General features: G+C 40.7%; 1 protein-coding gene across 6 annotated transcripts in view; it reads right to left on the bottom strand.

Moving 5' to 3' along the window:
* KLC1 (kinesin light chain 1) overlaps window positions 1-9987 on the bottom strand; it is a 49273-nt gene extending 39286 nt beyond the window's left edge. For 4 of the 6 annotated variants that reach the window (XM_066188894.1, XM_066188896.1, XM_066188897.1 and 1 more), the window contains exon 1: window positions 9676-9986. The gene's annotated coding sequence lies outside the window, so the exon portion shown is untranslated. Of the gene's footprint in view, window positions 1-9675 lie in introns of all 6 variants that reach the window. The other 2 variants (XM_066188895.1, XM_066188899.1) reach the window with 2 other exon arrangements.
* Window positions 9988-19245: the final 9258 nt, after the last annotated feature.

Here is a 19245-nt window from a genome sequence, read left to right as displayed (position 1 = left end):
GCAGATCTGTATCCTTTTAACTGCAGACAAACCAGATGACCTGCCCATCTAATTCCAGAATCTCTTTTAGACTCAAACATATCTGGAATTCCATAATGCTGCAGGCCAAATCCCATCTTGCTCTTCCTGTCCACATACTGCAGCAGACTGAGACCCTCAGATGATGTGACTGCCTCCTACACATTATTATGCCTATTTCAATTATTTGTGTGAAAGGAATCAAGGGGAAGTATTCTCTTTCTTGCATATCCCATCAACTGCATTTTACCTTTCCAAAGGCCTAAAAATATAGTGATTGAAACACAGAATAGCAACATACCCTAAAATCACTGTAGATTCTCTGAGAATCTACAATACTGAGAATCTGAGAATACTACAATTGGTCTGAATGTATTATAAGCCTGCAAGAGAAATTCATTCTCTGTATACATTCCCAAGCCCTTCTAGTATCTCAAATTTCAATGAAACGGGATAAATATTAGGACCCTTCTATGCAATCACGTCAAAGATTACTCTTTTTCAAAGCTGAAGCAAATGCAAAAGAAATCTGACATGCATGTGTGTGTGTCTAAGGCAGCTTCACAGACCCAGGCAGGAGTCCAGAGGAGCTACACTAAAAGCTAGACTTTCAAGAAGGTAGAGCTTATAAACTCTTTGTTAATTGAGGCTGCTATCATCTGTTACATGCTGGTGGTACATAACTTTCTTACTCAAAATCTGGAACAGCCCTGTGGCAAGATCCAAACCCCACTCTTTTTCAGAACAATAAAACTGAACACAACCCTCTTTTGCTGTTTGGCAGTGTTGGACCAAATCTAATGCTGACTTTTTTTTAGTTTTAGTTATGTCCATGGAATCTCTGAAGGCAGACAGACTGCAAATCTCCAAGTCTCCTACCCCTTGGAGCAAGGGAGTTGTCTCCCCTCTGTACCACTGTTGTGTCAACATAAGCAGCGTCTGTTGGTCTCCTTCAAAGGGAGCATTTCCTTAGCTTCTGTGAGCACTAATAAACACTTCCAAACAGCCACCAATGAATCCTGAGAAAGGAGAGCTTTTTGCCTTCCCTAAAACACATCAGTTAAGGCCACAGGAGATTTGCCTTCTGCATACCACAACAAAGCCACCTCACTGGATCACTTTAACAAAATGATCATGACTGTATTAAGAGCAGTTACATAAAGACAGAATAAACTTACTTATATGCATCAGAAGGCAGAGGTGTAAAGACTTAAAAAGCAGTTATAATTACCCTTAATAATTAAAAAGTCTTGTCACACGAATCAAAGCTACATCTAGCCTAATTGTTCAAAAATTGTATTGTAATTTAGTATTTTGTAGTTACAAAGACATGCTTCATAAATTATCTACTTTAAGTGAATTGAAAAGAAATTTTGACTGTATTTTTAAATAAATACTGTCAAGAAAGTTTGAATAACAGATCCATCATCACTATCAAATTCCACAGTTTTTCCCCTCAGTATTCCAAGAATCTACATTGATTTCTGTATGAAAATGGCACTTGGCTCTTCCTGGACTGGCCACCTTGTGCAACCAGGTCTTCAATGAATTTTGATAAATGTCTTGATAAGGCTGGTTCTTGCTGGTCTAAGAGACTTTGAGACTGAAATAGGGTTAGGGTACACAGGGTAACAGAGGAAATACAGCATCATCTAAAGCTACCTGTCTTGCAATTTGTAGCTGTCAATAGTGTAGACAAAACAATTTTTTCAGCTTGACTCTAGTTCTTTCATTTTGCATTGTTATTTTTGTACAAGAACTGCTTTATTGACTAATCAAAGTAAGCATCCATTTATGTTATCTATTTATCTAATCTCTAAATAGCACTTAGGTAGAAGCACAGTAATGTTCCCATCAAATCAGACTTCCAAAATACAATAAAAAATCTTATCAGCTTCCACTTACTAACATCAGAACTATTATCTTAACCAAATCTACTTTTTATAGCATACCCATAAACATCTAGAAAATGCATTCAGGAAGGGCAGAGAAGGCCACAGCTTGCCTCCTATCATTGGACCTATGTGGGAAACTGCTGACAATTTACTGTGAGTACTGACTACCAATGCTCTTACATGCTTGATGACATTGAAGAGAAGGGTTCTTAGGACTGAAAAAAGAAAAAAGAGCAATTTCTTCTGCAGAAATAAAAGGAACATTCACTAACATTGTTTCAGCACATAACAGCCTTTAGGTTTAGCAAATATTTACACTGGGTTTTGAAGCTATTTAATAGTTTACATTAAGATGCACAAACTGTGCAGAGTTTTCCTTCAAGCTTTAGGGAAAATATCTTCCTCGGGTTTATCCTTCCAATAGAGAAATGTAAACCAATAACCCAGTTCTTGCAAAAAGACTACAGACAAAGTTTCACAATTAAACTCCTCAGGCATAATCCTTAATTCTGAGAAAGAATTAATGTTAACCCGTTCAATGTTACATCAAAATCAATACTTTCAATGGCAACTACCAATTATGAGAATAGTTCTTTTTTTATACCTTACATATTAAAGTTCATAGAAAGCCCAGCAAAAGATACAACCATCTAGAAAAACAACTGCCTATCACTCACTGTTTCTTACCTACAACTGCAGAAACCTGCCTTAGCTGTAAGGCTGGAAATAATTTCCTTGTTAAGTAGTCCATAATCTGGAGACCTCATTCCAATGTTCTCAACTCTCTTGGGTCAGGAGGGGCTGAGCAGTAGAGCAGGCTTCACAAAGGCACCTTAACATTCTGTGCACTCACACCTGAGGACCAAACCATAGTTCTAACCCCCTCCCCAGTGATCTTTCACATCCCTGATTTCTCTCAGCTAGTGCTGGGCACAGCTTGTCCCTTTGGGACTCCTGAAATCCTCACTGTGGTTATACCACTTGCGTGACAGCTCCCACCACCCTGCTGCAGGACATGGCTCTTCTGGTGGACTGACACAGAACAAGAGCACATGCTAACTGGAAAATAAACACAGACGCTAGAAGCTTCATTTGAATATTATTTTTTAAACCATCTCGCTTGGATAATGTGTTTTGAAAGCATCCCCCTCCCAAGGATGGCGGAACAGTGGCCTCCTGAAACAGCCATGCCATTAAAAGCTCCGCATCATGCGCTTGCAAGGATTGCTCCATGTGCAGCCAGACTACAGGCTGCAAGGCAAAAAGGGAAAATAAAAAATGGAACTCAGCAAGCATATTTTCCAAGCTATTTGTTATCCTAACAAATGGGTGTGGAGCAAGATTCAGTGGTCACACGAAGTACAAGCAGTCACTGTAATACAAACCCCACCGACTGCTGCTCTCAAAAATGGGCTGTGCATCTTTGCTCTCCACCTGCATTCAGCACAAATTCCAAACCCGAGGATTTAATTAAACAATGTATTCCAACAACAATATTTTAAGTGTGTGCTAAAATAAACATGCAGGATACGATTTTTACTTAAAACTCCTGGGAGAGAAATTGATATTAACTGAATAAAAAGTACTTAAAAGCAAAGTAATTGATTCATTAATCTGCCTTTATCTGTTTTCTAAAAAATGGAAAGTAGATGTAGTTAAGTAACAGCAAATTACTGTGACTCAGAGACAAAGTTACCTTGTGCTGCCTCTTGTCTTTTCGAAAGGTATAGAATGGGTAACAAATTCTTTAAAAATTAGGACATATGGCTACCATAAATATCATCTCTGCACGAATTCTTAAGCCCTTGGGAGTGCCAACCAAGGACCAGTATTGTGTGTTCCAGAATGCTCCCAGACCAGAATCTTATGAAGCAGTTTTATTACATCCTCTCTGTTAAACACAATTCTGCCTTACCACAGACACAATCCTCACATTCACACACCTAATCTTCCCAAAAGACATCATTCCTCAGAATTAACATGTTTTTCTGAGGATTCATTCCCTTATACCTCTAGCAAGAAGAGCTCGAGGTGATTAACAAGTAAGCTAACACACTGCCAAATGTCATCATGACTTCTGCACCCCACTCTGTGTTTCAATACAGTAATATTCATTATTCTGAATGCTACCATACTGAACTGGGCACTACATCCAAGGAAATGGTAAATATAAAGAATAGCACATTCTTTTATTTTCCACACATTATTGCCTTCTATGGTCAGAGGAATTTAGAGACAGAAAGAGCCACTGAATCTTCTGGTCTGGCTTCCTGCAAATGCTTCCAGACCATGAGCATTCTTTCACTCACCAAGGCTTTGGCTAGACATAATAACCTGGTGATGCTCCTCACCCAGGCATCCACTCCATTCACATCCCTGTCCATAATAACTCAAAATACAGATATGTGCCTTTCACTGGATTATTTTTCCATCAGAGGTGAGGAGGCAGAAAAGAAAAAAGGTTCAGGCCACAAACACAACCAAAATACACTTTCCCCAGGCTGCCATACAGCAAGCTGTGTTGATAGAACAAGGACAGGGAACAAGCAGCAGGACTGTGGAACTACATAAATCAGCACTGAAATGGAAAAACATTTCATCTGCATCCTCAGAGATCAATTATATATTTCTATTCTGTCAACAGAAACGTAACAGGAGGTTGTAATCCTCCTCCGAGCTCAGAACTATAACCTCCCCATGTCCTCACAGACTACCACCCCACTAGTTGCATTAATCTGACTATACTCTGCCACTGTGGGGGAGAGATGAATCCACTTCTTTCATCAACCCTTCTCCCTTCAAACACACACCAAATGTGATTGGGAGCTGGGGGAGAGCAGGGTGGAACATCCAGTTTAAGCACACGAAGAAATGAAACACTAAAGATGGGGGTATACTAAAATCCACTCATGGCAAAGAGAGGAGGGATGACAGAGTAAGAGCAGCCTCTCTGACACAGAAGCTGCTGAAGCCAGAAGAGAAAGAACTGCACCTTTCCCACATTATTCAGGCTGACATTGTTTGATAAAGGAACATCCATAAAAGCACTTAATCTTAAAACAATATTCTCTTCAGAAAACCAAAATAAAGCAGCAGAACCACACCAACACACACCCTGCTCCTCCCTGCCACTACATAATCTCCATGACATGGTTTGCAAATCAATCAGCCACTGTCAGCTGGAAGGAGCAAACTCAAGATATGCTGCAGGAATGCAGTTACTGCAATTCACAAAGCTTAAAACCATCACCCTCTGCACTGTGGAACAGCACACAAGTTTGAATCACAGCACACTGCCAGTAACCTTAATTTTCTGTTAACATTAACTACTTAACTACTACATACAAACACAAGTAAGAATGAAGATAATAATTTATTTGGTAAGCCAGAAAATATATATCGTCCTTTAAAAAGACTAACTTGTAGATGTAACTTTTTAAGTAGTATCAAAAAGTTTGTTTATGTCAGACATTTCTTGAACTTCGGAACATTAATAAGTGCAGTGTTAACTTTTAAAATGGTTTCCTGGGGTACATCACATAGTAAATGTAATATAATTAGCCACCACCTCAGCCCTACAGATATGTAAGGAAGCCAGTGCTACCCACCAGATTGGTGACATCCTTTGTTCTAGCACTTTAAATTTAATAAAATCAGCTGTTTCTGACATAATACCAGAAAGAAAATCTAAACATGATGAATTGGGTTTATGGTGGGCACTTAAAAAATAATCAAAATATGAAACTCTTGACTTTTAAGTCTACCCCACAAAAGATATTTTACTGCTTTCACTTGTACAGAACACTTGATATTGAGAAACCATTTACAAAATATGTCCATTTAAGCAGACAACAGAGGGAAATCATATTGGAAATATAAGACGGCATGATCCCCTGCTTCCTCATTTTGATCAAGAAACACAACCAACAGTAATTATTTGACAAACTAAATTCATTTTAATTCTACATACATGCCAAAGCCAAAATACAGCTTCCAGAGTAAAAAGATTGTTTATGACTGCAGTTAAGTAGCAGCATCCCTGGAAGATAAGCTGGATTCAAGGAAACAAACTGATTAAATCAACACAGAGATACTATTACTTGCATCTTCTTCATCTTTCTGACTGAATCTGAAGAAACTGTCAACTATCAGAGAGTGCCTACACATTTAAAGAAACTAGCATCTCTAAATGTTAACTGTGCTTCAGTGCTCATCCTTTGTTCACATTCCCAAATATATTCTGGGTACTAGAAGCATACATACACCCTTCAGTCCTCACGCCTGCGCTTTCAGTATGGCCTCTTATTACTAAGTATGTTAATTGTGTAGCACAAAACAGCCCCATGTACAGTGTCATCTCATGCCTGATGACTACAAAACACCTCACATAAAACCCTCTGGAAGTAATTCCTGTATCACTGAAAGCATCTGCAATTCTGGCTCTAATCCTCGCAATGAAGTGCCCAATTTAAATCCCGGAAGATGACGACAACAAATATCTCACCAAATCCAAGTCAGAAAAAGGGCATCTTTTTCTGGTCAGGCATTTATTTAGTAACTTTTCAAAGGCACCACACTTTCTTCTACATCCTACTTTCAGAAAGGAAAATGTTTCACTAAATGAAATACTGGGAAGACTTTATTACCTCAAAAACATCTGAAGCCGACTCTGACTCAGGATAACTACTACAACCAGTTCTATTTGGAAGTCAAATAGGATTCTTTTTAGACTGAATAAGGTGTCTCTGACAGATACTTGAGTACAACAAGTATGTCTTAGACATTGTGCTCATCATGCTTTTGCTTGAAGGAAAATCAGAGTTAACATCGAAAAGAGATGTTTTTTCTAAACTTTGGTCAAGGTGAATACTGTGTTCTTGTAAAACAATTAGAAATACTTAGGAAACATGAAATATTATGAAGGCTGAATTAACAGAAAGCCTGTGCCCACCCACTTTATTGAGATGATGATGGAATTGGTCCATTTTTACAACAGTTGTGTCATACTGAACAACACCCTGGAGGCACACTGACTACAAAGGATGTTAATTTAACTAGACCTAGCATGCTTGTCCCCATCACTATCTGCTACTCTGCTCTTCAACACTAATACAAGACAAAAATACACTACTTATTTATGAATTTACCCAGATTTCTGTATTTTTCACTCCTCTTATAAAAACTTAATTTTACAAGTATTTGTATACTGAATTGAGTTTTTAAATAATCATGAGCTATGCAGCTGGAGAGATGCTATTAACCCCAGAGTAAATCCAATTGCACATTTGCCAAAGAAATCAAACAGAAAAAGAGATGAAGGAGTAACTGCACAAGCCCACATTTCAAGAGAAACAGAAGCTGCATTAAACAGACTCAGAACTGAATATAAGGCTACAGTATTTCCCCAAACTCCCAACTAAATAAGAGACATATGTAGGTACGTGTGCATACACAAAAAGATACAGAGAGAGAGATATGTGTACTGTTTGAGCAGTACATGAGTGAGAGGTTTCTGACATTAGCATGGCAAGTTCTCCACAAACACAGGAAGCAGCAATTGTCCTTATATGCCTTAAATGTCTGTACAGTGTATTTTGTTCTAGCCAAAAAAATTCAGATTGTGTTTGGGACTCCTGCATATTTAATTACAAATTATGTGTGTGATTCTTCTATTGTCAAACACAAACCTTTTAAAAGAATCCATTTCCATTAATAAGGCATTACTAACTGTATAATAGGAATTTGACAAATACAAATTTTGCCTATTTCACAGAAGGTAACTTTGGGCGGGTAACTTTATTCTCTTTTTTAGTTATCTATGGTAGCAAGTAAAGGGAATCTATGCTCAAAACCGCTGTTAGAATTTCTGATTACTGGAACTGTCCAGCTCCATCACCATCCTTCAGAAACATGAAGGCTGCCAAACTTTAACTGCAACATGATGCAGAAGTGACACTGCATTGATGAGCAAGTTTCAGAAACACACAATTTAAATTCCCTGCTTTTACCCACATGCTTCTGCATTATCTGAAATGCCTACATAAATGGAACTGCCAGAGTTCTCCATAGCTGTTCTAATTTCATGGAAAAGGTCCTCCTAAACCATGTGGTCACAAAAATAATTGTGCAAGTGACTCACAAAGTCCTCTGCACAGCCTCACCAGATGGATCAGCTTTCTCTCCACTGCCAGTAAAAGCTGAATGTGTAATTTCCAGTTGTATCTGTAACCCTAGGGTTATAACACCCTTTATCATGTTTCGCTGAGGCTTTGGAATTCATACTTAATTAAAATAAAACTATTTCCCAAAAGAGTTTTAAATCAACTGTGCATTCTAAAAGGTGTTCCTTTCAGTTTTGTTGGGCATTTTTTTTAAATCCAAATGCTAAGCTGTTTAAAGTTTCTAAGTTCCTCTTCCTCTTTTTCCAGTGGACACTCTTTGTGCACCAGTTTCCTATTTAAGTGATGAGCAAATGCAAAAGTGGAAGTGAAAGAGACAATTACTTTGCAGAGTAATTGTTGTTAAACCTTGTGCCAAGCACAGAACAGCTAAAAATTATTTTAACTGTTTTAGTTTCTTGTATTTCTATGTCTAAACAAGAAAGCATTCTATGTGGATGATACTGGCTCACAATTTTGCTGTTCAAAGCAAACTAGAAAAACAGACTTTCGCTTTTTCCTGGCCGGTTTTGTTTTCTGAGTCTGGATTCTGACTTCATGACCAGTATTTTGAGTACTGATACTACTTTTACATCATATCCATTAACAGAAATCACTAACATGATAAAAAAAAAGGAAAAAGGAAAAAAGAATAAGAGCACCATCATTGATTTAACTGCCTCCAAAAAGCCACACAAGAGTATTACACTAGGTGATGCCACCTTGGTCATTAAAATGTGCTTCAATATGCCTAGAACACAGAATTCAATAAAATGCAAAGAAGTTTCCTTCTTCTGATTACATACAACTGCTATGCAAATCCACAAATCTGGCATCTCGTTACTTAGAAATTTCAGAAAGATGAAAGCAAACTGAGTAAGGTTTTAAAAGTACCTTTCTAATCAACCTCTGCTTTAAAGACAGAGTTAGTTATCAATTAAATCAATTACGTATTTTTACTAGAATAACGTGTGCTCCAACTAATGCTTTCCTTATTATGGAGGTGCAGAAATCCGGGCAAGACCCGAAGTCCAGGAATCGCCCCCGACTACAGCCCGGCAGGTGACCTACAATGTATAAATCCGGTCACTGTGTACAAAGCCCAGAGACGACCTGTCCTCGCCTCGCCCTGCACCAGTTCGGAAGCGGCAGCGGCGCGGCCCCGGAGCCGGGGGCAGCGCAGACAAAGCGCCGCACGCCCGGGGCCGCAGGCCGGAGCCTCCCCAGCCCGCTCTGCCCGCTCCCTCCCAGGGCGGCGCCCGCCGCAGCGCCGAGGGGAGCCGGGAGAGGAAACGGGGACAAAGCCGAGCCGATCCCCATCCCGAGGCACGTACCCCTGCCCGCAGCCGAGCGCTGAGCGCAAATGACAAAACGCCCAAAAGGAGCCTGGCCAAAACCCCACCCCGCCCTGGGCGCGGGGAAGGACGGGGCCGGCTGTCAGCGGCGGCACTGCGGGGGGACCGGGCGGCCCGCGCCGCCTTTTGTTGTTTGCGCAGCGGCGGATGAAAAGGGAGAGGAACTGAACACCCCACGCCCCCACACCCAAATACACACGCCCGGGTCCCGGCCCGCCGGCCCCGGCCCGGGCGGCTCCCCTCGCTCACCGCTCGGTGCTGCAGCTCGGGCGATGTGCGCAGCGCTCGCTGGGGCGGCGGGGGCCGCGCAGCCCGGGGCGGGGAGGCGGCCGGACGAGGATGTCAGAGATGGGCGGGCGAAAGGGAGGAAGGAAAAGGGTTTTTTAGGAGGGAGAGAGGACCGGAGAGAGGGAGGGAAGGCGAGAAAGAAGCGAATCAGCACCACGGCGCACCCAGTGCTTCCCGCAGGGCTCTGGTAGGGCCGCGGTGGTCGGCGCCGGCGGAGCGGGCGCTGACAGCTGCCGGCAGCCGCCACCACCGCCCCGGCTCTTGCTGCTGCTGCTGCTGCTGCTGCTGCTGCGGCTGCGGCCGCCGCCCCTGTCCCGCCCCGCGCTCCCCTCCCTCCTTCCCTCCCGCCCCGCCTGACATGGCGGCGCCCCCCCTTCTCCCACAAGCGCCCGCGCGCCCTTCTCGCCCACCGCCCCCCCCGCATGGCGTCATCCCGCCCGGGAGCCGGGCAGCGCCGGCCGGGATGCTCTGAGGGAGGTCAGGGGTTCAGGTGCATCCCCGAGGCTGCCAGAGCGGGCCACGGTAAATCTTGCTAAGATTTGCCGCGTCTGCCTCAAGTGGGTGTCAGCGGAGAGCAGATCCCGGCGTTTCCTCAGGTCGCTCCCGGTGACACTGGCGTGGTTTTGCTCCAGAGGAGGCACCACTGCCGATGCTCCTGGCGCTGGTTTGACCTGCTCCAGCGGAAAGAAGTTCAGGGTTATGGCGACTGTAGGACTCGTGAAACTGATGCCTTCATCTAAGTTCAGCACCTCTGGGAAAATCTTCCGCTCCCGTTAAAAAAGGACATTGAGGTGCTGGAATGTGTCCAGCAAAGGGCAGCAAACCTCGTGAAATCTCTAGAACACATGTCTTACAAGGAACGGCTGAGGAACCTGAGTTGGTTTAGTTTCAAGAAGAGGAGGCTCAGGAGAAACCTTGTCACTCTCTACCAACTTCATGTCAGGAGGGGGTAGAGAGGTGAGAGCTGGTCTCTTCTACCGTGCCTGCAGTGAGAAGGACAAGAGGAAATGTCCTCCAGTGGGAGAGGGGAGATTCAGATTAGATACTAGACCAAAAAATTTTCACTGTCAGGGTGCCAGGCATTGGAATAGGTTGCCCAGGGAGGTGGTGGAGCCACCACCCCCTGGAGGTGTTCAAGTGGCACTGGGCAATGTGGTGTAGGGTTATGGGGCTACAGGAGCAGTGCTGGGTGGATGGTTGGACTGGATAATCTTGAAGCGCTCTTCCAACAATGACTCTGAAATGTGAGTGAAAATCTCTGCAATGTGCAGCGGCTCATGGAACAAGTCACACAGAGAAATGGGCTGAAGGATGAGTTCTGGGCTGAAGGTTGGGCCCCCACATAGAGCTCTGTGTGTGTAGCTAATATATTTCAACGCCCTTGTCTTTGTTCTGCATGGAAGTAAGTGAAAGATCCCAGCTCTTACACAGGTTTACACATGACAAGTAAGACTTCCATGAGAACTCAGTGACACTTGTCACAAGAACTCTTTCTTTGCAGCTTCCAATCTCATTCCCACTCCCACTAGAGAGGAAGGAACGGCCACAACATTTTCTTCATGTTATGTTCCACTAGGTAGAAGTTAAGCCCAGAAAGGAAAGATGGAAGGAACTGAGATCTAAGATAGAAAAAAAAATAAAAAGAATAATAAAAAAAAACAATAAAAAACCAAACAAAACAAAACACCACCAAAAAAAGAAAAAACAAACCACCACACACACACACAAAAAAAACCCCCAAACAAACAAAAAAACCCCACAAAACCCACCAAAACATTAAATATAGCAAAGCAGTAAAATGTACATTGCAAATCATCAGGGATTAGTGACAACCTAACTTTATGAAAGAGTTATATTGTGATGCATTATCACCTGAGCTCCACATAGAATAGAATAGCATTGTTCAGTTGGAGGGGATCTGCAATTACTACGTAATCCCTGCAGTACGTACAGGGTATGAATCATAACCTAATAGAAGAATATAGAGGTATAGTGGTTAATCAAAATATGCAGCCTCACCTAAGTGGCAATATTTAAAATATTCAAGGAAAGCAGAGCTTACATATGTTTGCCCTCACATACAATGCTGAGCAAGTCTACAGAATAGCAGATGTGAGAACAAGAGTCAAGAAAGACTCCTAAGAATAAGCAGGAAGTCAGAAGAATCAAAGCTAATGCTGTTGTCAAAGAGGCAGAAGAACAGGAGGAGTCACAGAAGCCCACAAGAAACAAAGCAAAGTTAGGGGAACATGGATAGCTGCAAACTGCAAATACAGAGAATCACTGATGGATTTGGAAAGCTGAGGGAAATAAAGTATACTTACTGAATTCCACTCTCGGATTGATACCTTACGCAGATCCAGCTGTCCAGCAAAACCCAATTTTGATACAATATTTCTGAGCAGCAGTTTCTTGTGTTCTTCATCTCCATTTAAAACTGTTCTCTGGAAATTTTATATAGTGGTTTAATTAGCCACATTTTAATTTTGACAGGCAATACAACCCAACTATAACAATGGAAAATATGTGTTTGCACTGTAAAACAAAAGGGGGAAAATATTGAAGGGCATTCCTTTATACAAACTACATTTTAAAGAGTTATGCCAATTGGTTTACAGGTTCAGAGTATTCTCATGAATATGCAAGAGATTTAATTAAAAATAGAACATGCCCTAATTACATAATTATGCAAGAGAACTGATTCAAAGGAACCACTCCTGCCTTTTGAATAAACAATATTCATTGCTTTCTTCCTATCACACATTTGCTTTAAAAGATTTCCTGCAATTAGCTGCTTACACCAGGGATGTGAGCATCCCTGAACAAAGCAACTACTCCAGCTATGACCCTGATTCATAATATGCTGGCTAATCAAGTATTTGCATCCTGGCAATTTCCCACATAAACAGCACACACTATAAGCTCCCTCCTGCAGGAAGGTTGATTAACTCGATGGAACTAAAGTGCAGTGTTACTCCTCTCTGTTTATGGCACACAGCAGAAGATAGGAGAGACTTGGTGAACGTGATTTTTCCTGAAGCTACTGCCTGACCTGAAATATCTGTTTGGATCTTGTTTTTCCTGTCTAATCTACATGAAAATTATCCAGGTTCATCTAGCAGTAAAAAGTGCCCACATTTCCATTTTCTCTTAAGGAACTAGTTATGGTGCATGCCCTGATTTTTGGATTAAATTATTGAGACATGCTGTCTCTAGTATATTACAGAATCATAGAATCAATTAGGTTGGGAAAGACCTCTGAGATAATCAAGTCCAACCTATGACTGAACACCACCATGTCAACTAGACCTGGGCACTAAATGCTATGTTCAGTCTTTGCTTAAATACCTCCAAGGATGGTGACTTCTGCGATCCTTTGCTGCCAAGGTCACCATGATTTTCTGCAGACATCTCTCTGCGTACCAAAACAAAATCCCAAAACACATTATTTACAGTGCTGGGTTCTTTAGTCTCAATATACCAATTTCCCTCTTCTCCCAGAAGAGAGTAGGAGGTTTGTAATTCACAGTGGGAGAGTAAAAAGCAAACAGTTCAACTAATGCAGCACAAAGCTCTTCAGTTTTAGAAGTGCAGCAGTGTGAGAAATAGACACAGCAAAGCGAGGTCAGCTTAACTGACATCCACAAATGGGGCAAGCCTCTAAAGAAATTCAGGGTCACTTCATTTAAGAAGTGTGGGTTATTTTATTTCACCACTTGTGATGGGTTGATGCTGGCCAAATGCCACCAGCACACCATTGTACGAAAAAAAATATATCCTTCTGTCTTAGAGGATCTTCCTAGCAAAAGAGAATTTTTTTTTTTTCCAATCTAATCTTACAGTCTATAAAATCTATGACTTCATTTTAGAAATACGGGCCACAATAAAGTACTATATTGGAGTAATTTCAACTGCTGCTAAAGTGCTGCTTAAAAGCATCCTGGCAATAATAAATATTGAAAGGCCAGATTCAGCAACCTGACTTTTCATCACAACCACTTGACAGTTGCATATGTTTTTAGTTTGTATTTCCTACAAGAACGACCTTTATGGAAAAGAGGACACATAAAAAACAGTGCTCAAGACTCAGAAGGGTCAAGTACACAGTCCCAAGCACATTTTAGCCCAAGTCTTTTGTTCATATGTGCAATTACTTCATGCAGAGCTACCTTTTTATCAGGGAGTTCAGGCACTTTGGGGTAAAAGGACTGTGTTTTGCTTTGCTTGACTCATTGTCAAATGCCTGAACTTACCATTGGGAACCCACTGTCAGGCAAGGCATTAATTCTAAGTAAAATAAACACTGATCATGATCCTGCTTCCCAAGTCAATACACTTTATTTACATGCAAGTGAATTCTCTTTTTCACAGTCACAAGGATTTCTAGGAAGCTGTAACAAATGAAAGCCAGTTTGCTTTTCCCTGCTGTTTTCTCTCCACAGAGAAATAACAAGGAAATAAAGTGTGCAGTGTTAATTCAAGTCTTAACAGTTAATTTCTATTATGTTTTTTAAAACAGAGCAGGATACTTGCACTGGGCATTTTGTTAACAAGGTCTTTTTTCATCTCTCAGTTATTACAGAGCTGTGCTGCTGCTAAAGAACGTAACATACTGAATGAAAGGTTTAAGCAGCACATTCAATTGGTTTTAAAACAGTTCTGTTATGAAAAACAGACTTCTAAACCTCAGTTAAAATAACCACTGGAAAGCTAGAGAATTTGCATATCGATATTAATGTGAACATAGAAAAAATACTAGACAATTTCAGCAACATAGCTACGTTTATATATCCCAATTTCCATTGTTATCTTCAAAGTAGTAAGTGATCGAAGAGACAAGGATTCCACCCTTTGACAAGTTCTAATACTCTGTGCTATATGAGTTTACACTGTCACTATTCTCCAAGATCCTACTTTAAACATCAAAATTCTGAACAGGTTAAGGATTCACAGAGAAGAGCTTGTGATGATAATTAGACTTGCATTTTTACTCCTTGCATTCAAGGAATAGGTTGCCACCTCTACGAGGGAATGTTTACACCACTGCATACTCACTATGCTCCACCAGCAATTTCTGTTCTGCCTTCTGTCATACCTCTTATTTCACTGAAAGATGAAGCAACTTTCTTCCTCACTTGTTTCCATGTTCCATAGTCAGTTGATGGTTGACTTCCAGCACCTTTCTAGTTTGGAAATACTCTCTTCTCTGTGTTCACTCTGCATGACTTTTAGTGCTTATGCATAAAGTAAGATAACATTCGATTTATGTTCATCCTTTCCTTCCTCCATACTTTCACTTCTCAGTGAGTTTATTCTCTCCTGGGGTTGCTTATTCAAGGTTATGAGGATTATTAATCGCTACATATGAGTCACAGGAAGTTACATTTATTTCTGTATTCACCTACCTCAGCCACTGAACCATTGCAGAAGTGTATTAGATCCTCCTGAGGAAATAAAAAACCATGCTGTTGATGGAATATCAGCCCTGGTCACTACTGGAATAATAACATTCAGTCTGTGGCATAGTACTTCCTGTTCACCCTCCTATATCCTTACTTTCCAATTATTATTCACCTCCTTTTTTTACCTTTGTACTGGGATAAGGCCTAGTATTGATAGGAAAAAAGTTTATTGCACAAACAAAACAAACAGACTCTTCCAAACACAAAATCATATGTCTTTGTTCAGATCCAGGAACACGTAGGTTAAAGTAGAGGGAAAAAAGGATCACCTTTACTGATTTCTAAGTGCCTGCTTTCTTACGGCTTCCATTATCCCCTTCCCTTTCTTAGAACACCAGCTCTTTATTACCTATATGGTTTGTCAGCATTCCTTTAGAGATGTGCTAATTCATCCCATTTGGCTGCCAGATTACTTGCAATTAGATTAGGTGAGACTCTTTCCTTTGTAATTTCAGTAGTCATTGTAGGATCCTTGGCAAAGGAGACTCTTAGATAACCTTTTCTCATTAAATCCTCCAGAGTTTCATTATAAAAATGCTTTTTCCTAAAAAAATAAAAAACCAAAACAAAACAACCAACCTGTGAGGGCTGTGACTAATTTCAGTCAGACACCAGTGTAAATCTGGGATAATTTCATTAAGCAGTATGAGATTTTTCTTATTTTGAGGGGTGAATCTATGAAAACATAGGTAAAGCACTATTTTTTTTTTCCTATCAGCATCAGGCAGAAGCACAGACTAGAATATAAACTTGCCTCAGCACCAGGAAAATTGGTGCTTCCTCACACAGATACAGGAGATCTGAGGTTCCTCCATACTTTTAGAGAAGGAAGCTGTGATTTTTCAAATGCTGCCTTTTATTAAAGCTTACACATAAGCTAATAACAAGAAATGCTAATGCCAGTGGATGCCTGTATGTGACCTTTTCCAAGTAGAAATTTGCACCTACTGAAGAAAGAAAGACAACTAAATCTCCAAAGTCTAAAAGCCATTACAGATAACCACCTATAATCTGGTCTTTTTCTAAATGTAATTATCAAAGTCTTTGGAAACCAAGCAGGCATCTTGCCCTTCCTGCCCAAGAACATCACTCCTCCACTGTGCATTCTCAAGGGTAATATATACATACAGATATTGTGCCAAATTGTGTTATTTTTTTCCTGGCTCTTTTCCCTGGCTAGTAATTGGCCCCATTTCTCTCTGTGTTTGCATTTCTAAGGAAGTCCTCACAGGTAACACTTCTCTTTTATATGTTTAATTAAATTATTGTAGAAAAAAATATTCTTCTCTGCGTAACTCTGTTGGCTGCTTCTTCCTCCACTCACCTGTGTGGCGGATTCCGCACACCCTTCTCCCCCCATGACCATTAATTTGCTTGGCTAAACAAACTGAACTCTTAATCTCTTTAAAAGAGATTCTACATCTCCCTGATTATTCAATTTGCCCTTCTCTGCTCCTATTTGCTTCATCTTTCTTAAGCCTAAAGAGTTGCAACTGTTTGTGCCATGGTCACTATCCAAAATGTTTTTTCCCAAGTCAGATTTATCAGTACCCTCCCTTTCACTTGATGTATTACTTTTCTGCACATGGCACAGTAATTGCTAAAATTTTATACCCCTTTCTTCTGTTAAATGCTTTTCTCTCTTCCTTAGCTAATGCTCTATATGGAATTATACCAAATTCACTTGGCATCCAAGGTTGATTGGAATTTCTCTCTCTTTTTTTTTATTTCTTTTTTTTTTTTTTTACAGGAGGCCATTTTACATCCACTTTTTATTGTCGGTGTTTGTCTTGGTTAAGAGGGTATTTTAGGGGCAGTACCCAGCTGCACTGGACTGGGGACTTCATGGTAATAGAGTGTGCCCCAAGGGAAAGGGAAATGCTTCTGCTGTGTGACAATAGTTTCTGTCATTTCTGTGCCAATGACCAATTATGTCTGTACAGAAAATGGCTTCTCTGAATGTGCCTGTGGCTAGATGGATGGTAGACAGGACATGGGGCTGAGAAGGGCAGAGTCACTCTAAAAATCAATAGCAAACAGAACTGCCTGTGCTAGATATTTTGTTCCTCATCCTGTCTCCTGGGAAACAGAGCAGATGCAGGATAAGGACAGATGATCTTATTCCCAGGGGTTTGTATATGAGTCCTCTCTCCTTACTGCCTCCTTCGTCCTACAGCAAGTATGTACCACGAAGCTTTTGCTTAACTTTCAGATGCTGTAATTCCTGTATTTTCTATTGGATATCTATATTTTTAAATCTGTTTTAACAAGACATTTTCTTACTTGCTCACAGATAAATCCACTTAAAAGTATTGAGTTCGAAGACATTCCATGGACACACTCTTCATTTCTTCTGTGTCTTCACAACGACGCAGAAGAAAGCAAGATCTGTACATCACTGGTATCAAGGCTTGCACTTAAAACATCAGTGAGATGATTGTGTAATTCACTCCAACAGGATGGATTGTGTGTCTTAGCTCCACAGGCTTCTCTGTCACTTACCTGAGAGCAAATATTCTTAAGAACTCAATCTGTGGACAGCCTCCAAAAGCTCCAAAACTGAGACTGATAGCCCAGGTGAGAAGAGTTTGAGAGAAGGGTTTTAAATGAACTTTGTCCCTTCTCACCCCTATACTACTCCCTGCTCCCTGTATTCTTTGGACAACTTCAAGGACCTGCCTTTCATGTGATAGTTCTGCCCAAGACCTCCATGGGGCCCATCTCTAACCTAGCCTACCCACACTCAGTGTACCCCCTATATTTAGGGGATGTGAAAGGAGGCCTTAGAAAGTAGCCTTGTAGGTGTCTATTTCTGAAGAAAGCAATTCCTCCTACACCTATGTACAGGTTTTTCATTGACCAGTACAGGTATAAAATAACCCAGTGAGGGGATGCTATTAGTTTGACAAGTTTGGCAGCCACTGCTGAATCACATTGCATTCTGAAGGTTTTCCTCGTGCCAAAAAGACTGGATTCAATTTAGGTAATTTAGGTAATTTATGCAGCAACTGGCTAAGAAGGCAGTTACCTCATTGGTATGTAGGTCATTACAGATATTCTGAGGCTACAATTTTACTTTAGAGTGATGCCTTGAAAGGATAGCTAGAACAGAGGCTAGGCAGTGTTAAAGGAATAAAGTAGGTATTTATTAAAAAGGCTTCCAAAGGATACACCTTGGGCAGTACAAGAGCCTGGCTGAGGCTACACCCAAGATGGACGATGGGTCACACGTTATCACACTTTTGTAAGTTTCGGTCCATTTACATATTGGGGTTAATTGTCCAATTACAGCTTCAGGTTATGAAGTCCCATCCTCCCAGATTGCTCTCCTCATTTACCTATTGTTCATACTTTTTGGGCCTGAAGCTGCAACGATGTCCTTGATTCTCGGGCTGGAAAAGGATTGTTTTGTCAAACTAAATTGTGAAGAGAACTTGCTAACACTTTTTATTAAGTTCAGAGTTATATACTAATGCAGTACAGAATCGGGAAAATATGAAAGCTAAAACTTAAGGCATCAAGAGGACAATTTTAAATAGGAATTTAAAGCAGGACTCCTTGGCCTTTGACTTTGGTGGCCAGCTGGGCATAGGAAAATTGACAGAGTAGAGCTTGTAGTAATTTCTTTGAAGGAAAAAATCCATGCTGCCATGGTTCTCTATGACACCATTATCACCTAAAACACCTGGACTGTTTGAGATGTTTTGATAACAGAGAGCAATTCACTCTGCCACACCAATTAACTACAGCCTTCTGGGAAAGTTCTGGGGAATTGCTGAAACATGCCATATGTAGTACTTTGGATTTTGAATCTGTGTATTTTAAGATAAGATTATTCCTTAATAGCTAAAATAATTATTTTTAATGAAAGCTGAAATTGAAATATATTGAAATTGTTGAATGTATTGAAATTGTTTCAAAGACATATATAGCGCAGTTTTCTATCTACCTATTGAAGATAATGTAGCTGTAAACAGGAACTGACATATGCCTCAGTAAACACTAAGAGGAAGCTGGGAACAACTGATAAATATAAATTATCCATGAAAGTGAAATATACTGCCTACAC

Source organism: Chamaea fasciata, unplaced genomic scaffold (genome assembly GCF_029207755.1).
Source record: "Chamaea fasciata isolate MVZ Bird 193981 ecotype frontalis unplaced genomic scaffold, bChaFas1.0.hap1 SCAF_7, whole genome shotgun sequence".
Classification (NCBI taxonomy): domain Eukaryota; kingdom Metazoa; phylum Chordata; class Aves; order Passeriformes; family Sylviidae; genus Chamaea; species Chamaea fasciata.
Note: the sequence above shows the minus strand (reverse complement) of the source record. Positions and strands in the feature narration are given on the sequence as shown.